This window comes from Eumetopias jubatus, unplaced genomic scaffold (genome assembly GCF_037043125.1).
Source record: "Eumetopias jubatus isolate StellerSeaLion01/CBP00866 unplaced genomic scaffold, mEumJub1_p1.0 scaffold_1, whole genome shotgun sequence".
NCBI classification, from domain to species: Eukaryota; Metazoa; Chordata; class Mammalia; order Carnivora; family Otariidae; genus Eumetopias; species Eumetopias jubatus.
Genome location: NW_028274807.1, coordinates 150,594,501 through 150,609,714, shown reverse-complemented (window position 1 = coordinate 150,609,714; position 15,214 = coordinate 150,594,501).

The following is a 15,214-nucleotide window of genomic DNA, read 5'->3' as shown; positions in this document are numbered from 1 at the left end:
TACATACTGTAGTATTCCGTTTATGTGAAGCTCAAAAATAAGCAAAATTAGACTATGTGTTTCCAGATACACACTTATGTAATAACATTATTTTTTAAAAGCAAGTGTTGCTTCCATAAAAGTCAGAATTTGGATATCTTTGCAATTGGAAAGGAACATATGAGTTGGGGTTGGAGGTGCTGGTGTAGACCTTTAGGGTTTTGATGAAATGTCATTTTATGGCCTAGATGGGTATTTACTTTTATAACAATTCATTAAGATACATATTTGTGTTTATGCACCTTTCTGTATATGGATTCTATTTCACAATTTTTAAATTGTTTTAATGAATTAGTGAAGCACACCTTCAAAGTACTGTGGGAAAATAATTTTGAACCTAGAAATCTATACCTAGCCACATTAGCTATCAAGATCGAGAACTAGGGGCACCTGTGTTGTGCAGTCAGTTAAGCTTCCAACTCTTGGTTCCAGCTCAGGTCATGATCTCAGGGATGTGAGATCAAGCCCCAAATCAGACTCCGCACTCAGTGACGGGTCTGCTTAAGACTCCCTCTCCCTCTGCCCACCCCCCCCCCCACAGCTCATGCTCTCTCTCTCTCAAATAAATAACTAAGTCTTTTAAAAAAATTGAGAACTAAGACCATTTTTATACCTGTAAAGATTCAGAGATAAAATAGTCTACTATTTAGCCTTTGTGAAGGAGATAATCGAAGATGTTGGCCAAGAAATCAAGTGTAAGCTGTATGTAGCAAACAAGAAATGACAGAACTAACCTTGCTAATCTAATGAAAAGAAATCCTGGGATGATAGCTTGCAGCAGGTTTTGAAAGAAATCTGTCCAAATTAAAACAGGAGGTCAGTCATCTCCAAAGAGATGTCTTTAAGAAGAGTTCTAGAATAGGCCCTGCACTATTTAGAATGAAAAAAAGACTATCAGTGCTATGATGAAAAACTCTTTTCCTTCTCCCAGAAAGGGGGAGGAGCAACAAAAAAGTCAAAGAAGACAGGAAAGTTATGATCCATATTCGAAGCAAACTAAAATATCGTATGAATTTGAGCAACTGTGGTAGTTTAAAAAAAGAGACTCCATTTGATGATTTGCTAGGAACATTGTCCCTTGAAGGGCCCAGGGTCATGACATTATAAGGATAGGAGAAAATGTAACTAATCATATGCCATAGCAATCGATTATTTACTAATTTAAAGCTTGTATCATCACCTAGGGACCTGGTGTGGGGAATAGTTCTGATTCCTGAACAGAACATAAAATGTTTCAACCTTGACCACGTAAAGACAAGAGTGAGGTCCCCTAATTCTAGCCCCAGGCTGATGGCCAGAGACACTAGGAGGTAGAGGTGGGAGGAGAGATGGAAGGTCAGATGGGGCAGAGCCAAGAGAAGCTGGTGAAAACTGACCCAGGAAAAACAAATAGTTTTAGAATAGCATCTGAATTTGCAAGAGAAATCACTGAAATGAAAACCAATGATGCAAGAGAAAAAAGTGAAGCAAGAGGAAGGAAAGGAGAAATAGGGTGGTACGGATCCTCTAAGTCCTTATTTATTGTAATACGCAATAAAGAGACAATGTCAACAGTGGATCAGTGGAGTTCATGATATATAGAGATTCATATGAAACCCAAAGGACCAATATAAGAAAAGCCTACAAGCGGTTATTACTAGAGCATAGCAGGGACAGGGAGAGAAGTGGCTGGGGGCACCAAAGCTTCTAATCATGTCTTTTGGCATTTTCTGATTTGTTTTTAACCATCACTAGGGCTGAGTATGCAGAGTACAGAAGGGAGTATTTGGTGAGGAGGTGTTCCCTGTCTGTCTGCCCACTTGCTACGGACGTGTTCGTGCTTGCTGCCCAGCACCACTCCTTAGGGAGGCCTCTGTTGCTAGGGAAACCAGCTTTTCACTGATACCAAGAATAATGCTGAGGCCTGCTATTCACCAAGCAAACTTCCTCTTGAGCCACGCCACCTTCCTGGACTATCTCTTGCCCCTGTGTGATGCTGCCCAGCTGTAGGAAGCTCACACCTGCTCTCTCTCACTTCCCTCTTTGTGGCCTGCCACACTGGCTGGGGGCGGCACCAGTCAGCTTGACGTTGACCTGCTGCCTTTGTTTTGTTACAAGCAAACCTGCTCATTTGAAATGACTAGCGGTTCTCTTTTAAATGATATACATCAAAGCACGGAGCATAGTGTAAAAGCCACATTATTTTTTTTTCAGCCTGCTTCACTGACCCCAGGGGCATAGGAGGGGAGCCGAGAGAGGACATTTTTCTTATACTAATTATGTTGAGGTATAAATAACAAATAGTAATGCACAGATCTCAAGTATACAGTTTTATGAGTTTTGATAAATGCATACACCTGTAGAACCACCACCCCAGTCAAGATATAGGATTCTTGCATCAAACTGGTGAGTTCCTTTTTGGACTGTTTTAGTCAATAACACACAACACACAACACACACACACACACACACACACACACACACACACACTTCCACCTCCTACCCTCTCTGCATCCCACCCTCGCCCCCACCAAGGCTCTGATTTCTATCACCATAGTATCACCATTTGGATTCTTCCGTTCTTAACCTTCGTATTAACAATTATGTTTCCTTCGGCATCTGGTTTCTTTGGCTCAGAATAGTGTTTTTGACAGTCATCCATGTTTTAATGTGTATGCATATTTGTTCCAGATTAGTATTTCATTGTATGAATAGAACACAATTTGTTTATCCCTTTCTTATTGATGGGCATTTGGTTTATTGCCAGATTTTGGTTATTATGACTCAAACTGCTATGAATATTCCTTAGCAATGAACATTTTTGTCACATAGTTTTCATATCTCTTGACTAAATATCTAGGAGTAAAATTGCTGAGTCATGGGATAGGCTTATGTTTATAGAGTAGTGAAACTTGATTCTTTTTTAAAATTGTGGTAGAGGGGCGCCTGGGTGGCTCAGTCAGTTAAGCATCTGCCTTCAGCTCAGGTCATGATCCTGGGGTCCTGGGATCGAGCCCCATGTCGGGCTCCCTACTCAGCCGGGAACCTGCTTCTCTCTCTCCCTCTGCCTGCCCCCCACCCCCGCTTGTTCTCGCTCTCTCACTCTCTGTCAAATAAATAAATAAAATCTTTTAAAATAAATAAATAAAATAAAATTGTGGTAGAATTTAAATATAACACAAAAGTTACCATCTAACTGTTTTTAAGGATACAGTTCAGTGGTATTAAGTACATTCACATTGTTGTGCAACCCTCACCACCGTCCATTTCCAGAGCTCCTTTCATGTTGCAAAACTGAAACAGTGGACCTATTAAATATTACCGCCCCCCCCAGCCTCTGGCAACCATCTTTCTACTTCCTGTCTCCATGAGTTGGACACTCTAAGTGTCAAAATTTGACACTCTCGTGGAATCAAACAGTATTTGTCCTTCTGTGATCGGCTTATTTCACTTAGCATGATGTCCTCAGGTTCACCCATGTTGGAGCATATGTCAGAATTTTCTTCCTTTTTAAAATTGAATAACATTCCACTGTATGTATATGCCACATTGGCTTATGCATTCATTCGTCATTTCCACCTTTGGGCTATTGTGAATAACGCTGATATGAACTTCCGCATACAAACATCTCTTCAAGTCCCAGTTTTTGCTTCTTTAGAATATGTACTCAGAAGTGGAATTGCTGGATCGTATGATATTTCTATTTTTAATTTTCTGAAGGACCACCAGACTTTTTTATATAGGGACCGCACCATTTTATATTTTCATCAAAAGTGCACAAGGGCTCTAATTTCTCCATATTCTTGCCAACACTTAATATTCTGTTTCTTTTTATAGTAGCCATCCTAATGGGTATAAATTGTGATTCATTTTTTAAAAAATATTTTTACTATGGGGGCGCCTGGGTGGCTCAGTTGGTTAAGTGACTGTCTTCAGCTCAGGTCATGATCCTGGAGTCCTGGGATCGCATCCCACATCGGGCTCCCTGCTCAGCAGGGAGTCTGCTTCTCCCTCTGACCCGTCCCCCTCTCATGTTCTCTCTCTCTCATTCTCGCTCTCTCAAATAAATAAATAAAAAAAACCTCAAAATATTTTTACTATGGAATTTTCAAACATACACAAAAGATGAGAGACCTCCAGGTGCCCACACACAAGCTTTGATAGAAGGCACAGAAGGACATACATTCTCTTAAGCAGCTCTGAAAGCAGAGGCAAACAAAGATTTCTTTGGAACCACCAACTAAGGACAGTGTTTTGCATGCTGTTGGCCCAATAAAGGCTGGATAACTAGTGTCTAGTCTCTCTGCCTGTGTTCAAGAGATGGGTTAAGGGCACCTGGGTGACTCAGTCAGTTAAGTGTCTGCCTTCCATTCAGGTCATGATCCTGGGGTCCTGGGATCAAGTCCCACATCAGGCTCCCTGCTCAGCAAGAGTCTGCTTCTCCCTCTTCCTTCCCTTGCTGGTGCACGCTTGCTCACTCTCTCTCTCTCTCTCTCAAATAAATAGATGAAATCTTTAAAAAAGAGAGAGGAAGATGGGTTAACAGTCAAGCATACTTGGTAAAAGAGCAGCAGAGAGAGGTTACAATCAAGGGCCATAAAGAAACCCTCACCACCATCCTTCATATTCCAACTAACAAATGATTTCCCTTTTATAGGAGATGAAGGCTCTGATTTGTCTTGGTGACCCATGTCATCCACCAGGGGGAGACTAAACCAGATGCTGTAGGTATCTGGTAATCTGACAGTGCTAGTCAGTTCATGCCTAGTTGCATGGAAACTGGAGGAACCCAAGCCAAGCACAAAAGCCAGAACTGAATTCTCCCTTGATTGACACATTCATGCTTGAAGAAAGAGCCAGTATCCTTTTGAATAGGAAACTCCTGAAATGAGTCCCTTGAACATCTGCAAGAGTAAGTCAGCTATCCCTGAGCTGGCATTTGCATTTTTCCCACCAGAAAATTATGGCATCGGGAATGGCATTTACCCATCATATTAACTGTATTTTCTCATTTTCTGTTTTCCTGATGTTCTGCTGTCCGGGTCCTTCCTGACCCAGGAAAGTGTCCAGGGCTAGTGCCCAGGGCTAGCTAATTCCTAGACTTAGCAAATGACTTCCTTTGAGCATGTCTGTCATATGTAAACCAACTAATCCAGAACCTATACTCTGGACCATCTTTTGGTGCTTACACCCCAAGAGTCCATACTCTTCTGTTCTAATCATCCCATGGCCAGGTAGTAGACAACTAGAGAAATCCCCTATGTCCCATAACCAGCTGAAATTATTCACACTAGCTAATCCTAAGCGTGCTTACCCTGCCTTGCTTTGTTTTTCCCATGGAAACCACAAGTGTTCTGCCTATGCTTTCCCCTCGTTCCTTATGAATCCTGACCTACCCTGGTGCCCCCCCATGTTGCCCTGCATGGCATGGAGGGCCCCCTATTCTTGGCAACTGTTCAGTAATAAATTATCTTTTCAGTGGCAGTCATCTCCTGATCTCTTGGTCTCATCATAACTGAATAATAACAAAACTTGCATTTTAAAACATCCCTTCTTCACCCCTAACTTCTCACCCAAAAGGCCAATGAACTAGACAAATAGTTCATTGCAAGTTAGCTCCTACATAGGGAAAAAAAAAAGTCAGTGAAAACACCCATACCTAGATACATCCCAGAATATGTTGTGAAGTATAGATTTTGAAATGCAGAGTTAAAAAACTATACTTTTAGAAAAAGTTACTTGAAGATTTACCCCAAATGAAAGAATAAACAAATTAAAGATTTTTCATTTTTAATATTTCAACAATATTTTGTAGTTTCCAAAATGTAAGTTTTGCACTACTTTAGTTATATTTATCACTAAGTATTTTATTCTTTTTGATGCTATTGTAAATGGAATTGTTTTCTTAATTTCATTTTTGGTTTTCTCAATGCTACTGTATAGAAACACAATTAATAGAAATACAATTAATTTTTGTATAATGATCTTGTATCCTGCAACCATGCTGAATTTGTTTATTAGTTGGAATTGTATTTAGTGGATTTCTTAGGATTTTCTATATGTGAGGTTATGTTATCTTAGAATTACGAATAGTTTTACTTCTTCTTTTCCAATAACATGACCTGTAATTCTTTTTCTTACCTAATTGCCCTGGCTAGAACCATCAGTATGTTTAATAGAAGTGGTGAGAGGGGACAACCTTATTTTTTCCTAATGGGGGAAAGCATCCAATCTTTCACCACTAAGTATGATGTTAGCTGTGGGTTCTTTCATAGATGCCCTTTATCATGTTGACAAAGTTTGCTAGGTGTTTTTATCATGAAAGGTGTTGGATTTTGTCAAATGCTTTTTCTGCATTGTGTGGTCTTTCTTTTTATCTTATTAATATATTATGTTAATTGATTTTCAGATGGTAAACCAACCATGCATTCCTGGGCCAAATCTCACGTGTTCATAGTGGTTAATTCTCTTCATATGTTGCTGGATTCAGTTTGATGGTATTTAGTTGAGGATATTTGCATCTATATTCATAATAAATATTTGTGTGTAGTTTTCTTGTGGTGTCTCTGGTTTTGGCATCAAGGTAATATTGACCTCACAGAATGAGTTGGGAAGTATTCCCTTTTATTCTATTTTCTGGAAGAGTTTGTGAAGAACTGGTATTAATTCTTCTTTAAATGTTTGATAGAATTCAATAGTGAAGCCATCTGGGCCTGGACTTTTCTTTGTGGGTAATTTTTTGGTCACTATTTCAATGTCTTTGCTTGTTATTGGTCTGTTCAGATTGTCTATTTCTTCTCAAGTCAATTTTGGTAATTTGTGTCTTTCTAGAAATCTGTCCATTTCATCTAAGTTATCTAGGTTATTGCCATGCAGTTGTTATAGTGTTTCTTTACAATGCTTTTTATTTCTGTAAGTTATGTTCCCTTCTTTCATTTCTGATTTTAGTAATTTGAGTCTTCTCTTATTTCCTTGGTCAATCTAGTTAGAGGTTTGTCAAAAAAAAAATCAACTTTCCCATAGGAAAAAATATGTATATGATCAGGGGAAAAAATGATACAGTGGGTAAATATCTGTAACTTACATCACACAGGACTAATATCCCTAATATATAAAGATCTCCTAAAAATTGTAAAAGGTCAACAGCCCAGTAGAAAAATAGGCAAAAGATTTGAACAGATGGTTCACAGAAAAAAAACACAAATAATCTTACTATATTTTTTGAAAGTTCATTCATTCATAAGAGAAACATAAAGTAAAACTACACTTGGATGCCTGGGTGGCTCAGTTGGTTAAACGTCTGACTTCAGTTCGGGTTGTGATCCCTGAGTCCAGGGATCGAGTCCCGCCTTGGTCTCCTTGCTCAGTGGGAGCCTGCTTCTCCCTCTGCCTGCCCCTCCACCTACTTTGCTGTCTCTCTCTCTCTCTCTCTCTGACAAATAAATAAAGATCTTTAAAACAGATAAGTAAAGTAAAGCTACACTGAAATGCCATTTCTTAACCATCAGATTGGAAAATATCCAAAAGTTTTACAACTTTTGTTTTTTGTAAGACTGTGAAGAAACAGATACACATACATTGCTGGTGAGGATGCAAAATAAAGCAACCACAAAGGAGGAAAATATGGCAATATCTAGGAAAATAATGAATGCATTTATGCTTTAACCTAGAAGTTCTAGTTCTAGAAATCTATCTCAAAATTCCACTGACAAAACAATGAAATGACCTATGCATAAAGTAAGTCATAAACACATTATTTGTAAAAAAAAAAATGGAAGACTGGAAACAATCTACAGGAGTAGTTGAATAAATTAGATACATTCACACAAAGGAATACTGTGTAGCATTAAAAAGAATGAGGAAGATCTTTGTATCAATTTGTAGTAATCTCCAAGATAATGATGTTCGTATTCATTTTAAAGGGGTGCCTGGGTGGCTCAGTTGGGTAAGCAACTGCCTTCGGCTCAGGTCATGATCTCAGGGTCCTGGGATCGAGCCCTGCATCAGGCTCCCTGCTCAGCGGGAAGCCTGCTTCTCCCTTTCCCACTCCCCCTGCTTGTGTTCCCTCTCTCACTGTCTCTCTCTCTGTCAAATAAATAAATAAAATCTTTAAAAAAATAAAATAAAATAAAAGGGCCAAAGAAAGTTGGTATCATGCTGCTTCATGTGTCTGGTCCCTTTGGGGCTGCCATTTTTTGTACAAGAGGTTAAGATAAAGTCTATGCCCTCACAGAGCATAGATGAAGAATTGACTTTACTGGGGAAAAATTTAAGACCAGACTTAGCAAAACAAAGATGTATACAATCACCCAGTCTCTCCATAATCCCATGGACAGATGTACCAGGGCCAGAGTATCTGCTAGACACAGTGTGTGTTCAATTCCATCAGAGGAACTCCTCCCGACTGTGGGACAAGTAGTAAAGTGATCTTATCAGTGGGGGAGTGAACAGGCTGTTTGATGACAGGCTGTCTGGGATTGGAGGTACCAGTTTTCACAAGGGTTGTCTGGGAAAGTCACTTATCCTTTACCCAGAGACCCTGAAGCCTGTGGCATTTTACAAATCCTTTATGCAGGAGGGAAGCTACTGATACCATGAGAAACTGAGCTTAGGTGCTATGTGGTGCTGTGTTAATTATATCTCAACTTAAAAAAAATTTACCTTACCCAGAAAGAGGTCTGGCCTTTGCCCTTGGCTTCTGGGAAGTGATCTCTAAACCCTTGGAACACTATGCCTAATAGAAGTGTCTTTGTTTACCTGGGGGCCTTTGGTCATGCCCAGTAGTCCAACAATGTGATTTAGGTCACAGGCTTTGAATCACACCCAGAGTGACTGGAGACCAGAGACTGAGATCAGCCACTTTGACAGCCAATCATGCTTATGTAATGGAGCCCCAGTAAAAACTCTGGACATTGAGGCTCAGGGGAGCTTTTCTGGGTGACCATACTCTATGCCCTTGGTCACACATCAATGCCAGGAAGGAAATGCATCCTGATTCCATGGGATGAGGACAAAGGAAGTTCCATGTCTGATACTTTGCTGGACTCTTCCCCATATGCTTCTTCCCCTGATTGAGTTGTGTATGTATCCTTTCCCTGTAATAAAGTATAATTATGAGTACAACAGCTTTCAGTGAGTTCTCAGTCCTTCTAGTGTGTAACTGAACCTGAGAGTTGGTTTTGGGAGCCCCCTTGAACTTGCTTTTGTCTCAAAGGGAGAGCAGTCTTGTGTGGATGGTATCCCTCTAATTCTGTAGTTGGCCCTGACTCTTCACAGGTGCTATCATCCCATCAACGAAAAGGACCAGAAACTAGCTAGTTCATTTTCTAGACAATCCATGGTGAGAACACAGGGTTAATTTTGAGCAGTCTTACTCCCTGCATAACAAGGAACAGGGTAGAAACAAGACATCATACAGTTTTTTTTTAAGATTTAGTTATTTATTTATTTGACAGAGAGAGAGACAGCAAGAGAGGGAACACAAGCAGGGGGAGTGGGAGAAGGAGAAGCAGTCTTCCTGCCAAGCAGGGAGCCCTATGAGGGGCTTGATCCCAGGACCCTGGGATCATGACCTGAGCCAAAGGCAGAGGCCCAACGACTGAGCCATCCAGGTGCCCCAAGACATCATAGAGTTTTACCTTCAGAAGCAATACTTCCCTTTATATATAAACATAAAATTAAATAAAAAGTGAAAATCAACCTAAAACGTGTCCCAAACTGAAACAAATAATCTTAAATGAATATCAAGTCAATGACATAACCATACACACAAAAATAATTTAAATTAACTTTATAGCACAGTATTTTGACTGTACATTCTTAATGGAATATATTTTAAAGACAATTGTAAAGACAACCAGAACTGTACAGAAATCTCAACTTCATTTGGTTATCTTACTATTATTAATATTACTAAATTATTTAAACTGTTGTTATTTTGAAAGTATTTTATGTGTACTGTGGTAAAGCAAATAAGTTACTATGCTAATGTTTTAGAAACAAGTATTTTCAGCCCCCAAAAAATATTAGTACAAAATCAAAGAAGTTGAATAAAAGTTAAGTAAAAACTCTGCAATGTTAAGTTAAACTGTAAAAATTAACATGGCCATAAAATATGTATTTCTTAGCTCTGTGCACCGGAAAGGCCTAGAAGCAATGACAGCTAATGAATGAGCAACACCAACATTCTAACAGTGATCTCTGACCACCAACCATTCTCTACTTTGAGGAACTGGGACTCCCAACCAAGTATGGATAGGAATATAGAGATGAACCTGGAACATCTGATACACAAAAGCATGGAAGCTACCAAAGACTAATGGGATTGTGGCAAAGGATACAGGAGTCAATGCAAAGAAGCTGCCAGTGGTCAAAGATGAGTCAACATGAGCATGAAGAACAATAGTGACTGCAAACTGATTGAAACAATTAAAAAATAAGTCTTCAAGTTTATAAATAAAAGTTTTTATTGAAATGTAAAAAGTTCACAAGTAAAAAATAAAAACAAATAAACAAAAACGGAGACACCAGCACCTACCTCTGAAAATTAGTAATTAAAGGGGAAGAATTATGCATTTATTCTTCTTTCTTTTTTTTTAAAGATTTTATTTATTTATTTGAGAGAGAGAGAATGAGAGATAGAGAGCACGAGAGGGAAGAGGGTCAGAGGGAGAAGCAGACTCCCTGCCGAGCAGGGAGCCCCATGTGGGACTCAATCCCGGGACTCCAGGATCATGACCTGAGCCGAAGGCAGTCGCTTAACCAACTGAGCCACCCAGGCGCCCTCTTTTTTTTTTTTTAAAGATTTTATTTATTTATTTGAGAGAGTGAGAAAGAGAGAGAGAGCATGAGAGGGAAGAGGGTCAGAGAGAGAAGCAGACTCCCTGCTGAGCAGGGAGCCTGATGCAGGACTCAATCCGGGGACTCCAGGATCATGACCTGAGCCAAAGGCAGTCGCTTAACCAACTGAGCCACCAGGCGCCCCATTTATTCTTCTTTCAACAATGGTTTAGTGGAGGCCTACTGGTGTCAGGCACTGGCCTTGGTACTGAAGATTCGTCAGGAAAGCAAAATGAATTCCTACCCTCGGGGATCTTGTCTGTGACTCCTTGGCATGTAACTATATTTCAAGGTAACTAAATAGTCCTATTATTAAGGAAAAGTTCTACTTTCCAGAAGAATGCAGCTGATAAGTATAGAAGAAATGATAGAGTTAGAAAGACAACTGTATTGTAAGTCCTAATGAATGAAAGGGTCCAGGAGAGGGCGCCTGGGTGGTTCAGTTGGTTAAGTGACCAGTGGATGGTCACTGGATCATTGGATCCAGTGGATCAAAGCCATCAGCTAAGAGACTGGGAGGGAGCCTGACAGGAGAAGGATGGAGTTGCAATCGTGGCCCCACTGACCAGTTCCAGTCTTACTAGAAATGGGCAGACCAGAGTTTGTGATCCTGTTGTGAAGCAGCAGAAAGCTCACACTAACATATTTCCAGCCTTCTAGCCACAACAGTCCCACCGGAATCAAATCAAGCCTTTAGTGGCACCTGGGTGGATCTGTAGGTTAAGCATCTGCCTTTGGCTCAGGTCATGATCCCAGGGTCCTGGGATTGAGCCCCATGTCAGGCTCCCTGCTCAGTGGGGAGTCTGCTTCTCCCTCTCCCTCTGCTGCCCACCCCTGCTTGTGTGCTCTCTCTCTCTCTGTCAAATAAATAAATAAAACATTAAAAAAATTAAAAAAATCAAGCCTTTAGCATGAACTTCAAGACTAAATAAAATATGGGGGATAGAAGAACAAATTACATACAACAAGAAAGAAGACAGATCAATGTAGCCTGTGGGACAGTCTCTACAGCAGCAGACCTGGCTTTTTGAACAGAACAATGGTATGAGGGAATGTGGAGCAGGAAGAGGGACTCCTCTGGGTTAAATGAGATGTGAGAGACGCAACAACCAAATACAGCGTGTGGACTTTGCTTGGATCCTGAGTTGAAGAAACTATCTTTAAAAAGTCCATGTTGAGAACAACTGGCGAAAACTGAATATGGACTAGGCATTAGTTTTTGTCGAAGAATTAATTTGCTATGATGATAGTATTATAATTACATATGACAGTGTTCTTGGTTTTTAGAGATGAAATAAGAACCTCAGTGCTGACTGAGGTATCTAGGTGGTGTGGTACAGCATCCATGTCAGTCAAAGAAGAATTCAAGTCAATCAAAGGCATAATAAAGGCCTTAGAAATTTACTTTATATTGATAATAGGTTTGATGTATGATGAAGATAGGTTAGCTATTAAACAAAGTACAAATATTCACTTCAAGGATATGGAAAAATAATTGAAGGGAGAAAAAGAATAAGAAAATAGGAAGAATTAATTAAAGAAAATAAAAGCAGACATCAATGAATTAAAAAATAGAATTATTTTATAGGATACTTAATAGAATAGCACTTATAGAACACAAGGGCAAATTCATTGAAAAGGACAAGAAAATAAAAATCTGTAGTGAGACTAATTAAGAAAAAGAGAAAGCCCAAACGTTGGGAATGAGACAGGGAATATAACCAGAAGAACAGAGGAGATAAAATTAAAATGTTATGAACAACGCAATAAATATGAAATATTTATTTCGAAATAAATATGAGAACCTTAATTTAATGGAAAATTTCCTAAGAAAATAAAAAATTGAAATTAATTCAATATGCAAGAGTCATAAGAAGAAATTGAAAAATTGTAAAAAAACTACCTAAGTGGCTATTTACCCAAAGGATACAAACACAATGACTCAAAGGGGCATATGCACCCCAACGTTTATAGCAGCAATGTCCACTATAGCCAAACTATGGAAAGAGCCCAATGTCCATTGACAGATGAATGGATAAAGAAGATGTGGTACATATACATACAATGGAATATTACTCAGCCATCAAAAAACCCAAAATCTTGCCATTTGCAATGATGGGGATGGAACTACAGGGTGTTACGCTAGGCCAAAATAAGTCAGTCAGAGAAAGACAAATACCATATGATTTCACTCATATGTGGAACTTAAGAAACAAAACAGATGACCATAGGGGAAGGGAAGGGAAAATAAAGTAAAATGAAAACAGAGAGGGAGGTAAACCATAAGAGACGTCGAACTCTAGGAAACAAACTGAGGGTCGCCGGAGAGGAGGTTGGTGGTGGGGATGGGGTAACTGGTGATGGGCATTAAGGAGGGCACTTGATGGAGTGAGCACTGGGTATTCTATGCATCTGATGAATCACTAAATTCTACCCCTGAAACTAATAATACACCATCTGTTAATTAATTGAATTTAAATAAAGAATTAAAAAAAACTACCTAAGTGGCACCAGTCCCATTCTTTTCAGATTTTTTCAAACCCTCTAGAAACAGGTACTGTACACTACTTAGACTGTTTCAGAATACCCATCAAAATATGAAAATTTTAATAATTTTTACTGTATATCTAATGTAACAATATCTCAAAGAATTCTGGATTCCTAAAGGATTTCTGTTAAGCTAAGATGATACCCTGTCTCAGCCATAGCTAGCCAGAGCCAAAGGCCAAGACTGTGAGGACTCTGGGGTCCCCCACCTGGCAAACAGGTAGTTCCTTGAAAGGAATGGGGGCAAAGAGCCAATCTGGCAATGACAGAATGGCAGAGTGCGAAAAGCACAGGAACAGGAAGTAGCTTTCACCCTGGATCTGCTGCGTAATTCAGAATAACCTTAGCCACCTCTCTGGGACCCAATTTCTCGACCTGTAAAGGAGTTGGCGTAAATGATCTTTCTATGGACTCTTGAATATTCAGTTCTATAAATTCTCATTGAGAAGGGTCAATGAGAATGCTGGTGACGGAAGGCCATAAACTATTGGAATAACTTTAAAATATCAGTGGTTGCTAAGCACTGAGAGATGTGATAGGCAACTTTTGGTGCATCTGCCCAGCCCAAACCCTCCTAAAGAGGCTTCCTCTTCAACCCACCTCCACTAAAGGACTGGGCCTAGAGCTGCATGTTATAGATCCCTTTAGAGAAAAACATCTCTGCAATCACAACAACCATATTCCCCCGTTATAAAAATTTATACACACACATACATGCAGGGGAAGCTGGTGTTCAGAGACAAAGAAGCAGGTGAGCAAGGAGGACACAAACAAGACCCATGAAGGCAGGAAATTTATTTGGCTTAGGAATCTGAGTCTCTGGTGCCCAGACAAGTGCCTGGCACTAGTAGGCTTTCATTTAGTGATTGTCAAATGACCACTGTATCTTATTCCCCTACTTGGTTTCCATGAGATTCTCTTGTCTTTCTCTAATCTAGCTAGCACAAGTTGGTTTCTTACAACCAGAAAGCCCTACCAAATACATTAGTGGCCTCTTCCTTTCACAGGCATTACTCACTTCACTATGGGTAAACAAACCTCGCCTCAGGGAAGACATCACCAGCCTGCACTGTCACAGGTCCTGCCCAAGAATGTGGAATTGGCATAGTAGGAGACTGGGTCAGTGGTCAGTGGCACTGGAGTGGAGTGGTGATAGACAGCCAGGGAGATGTACAAAGGCTGGCTGGCAAAAGTGATACGACAGTTCAGAGAGGGGAGCCCGGGTGGCTCAGTCAGTTAGGAGTCTGCCTGGGGCGCAGGTCAGGATCCCAGCGTCCTGGGATCGAGCCCCATGTTGGCTTCCTGCTCAGCAGGGAGCCTGCTTCTCCCTCTCCACTCCCCCTGCTTGTACTCTCTCTCTCTCTCAAATAAAGAAATAAAATCTTTTTAAAAAAAGTTCAGAGAGGGAAGTCAACAAAAGTGGCTCTGAGAGAACCTCATATTCTTTTAATAATGTCCTTTTTCCCCACCCCCACTTAAATTGGAGTAAATTTCCCTTCCCACTAGTGAAAACCAAAGGGCAACCTTTAGGGGACGATGAAATGCTCATTATCTTGATTGTGGTTTCACGCATGTGTCTTTAAGCTGTGCAGTTTATTGTACTTCAATTATATATTAAGAAAGTAAAAAAAAATGTGGAAAGAGTTTAAGTCAAATTCTTTCAGTTATTTTACAATAATCAATATATCAATAATGGTAGGATGTTAAAGGAGGCCCTTTGTTATGAGGGTGCTTTTTGGAACGTGCTTAGTATCAGCACTTCTTTATTTATTCCAATGCCTTCTCACCCCCATCCCCACCATCTCCCTCC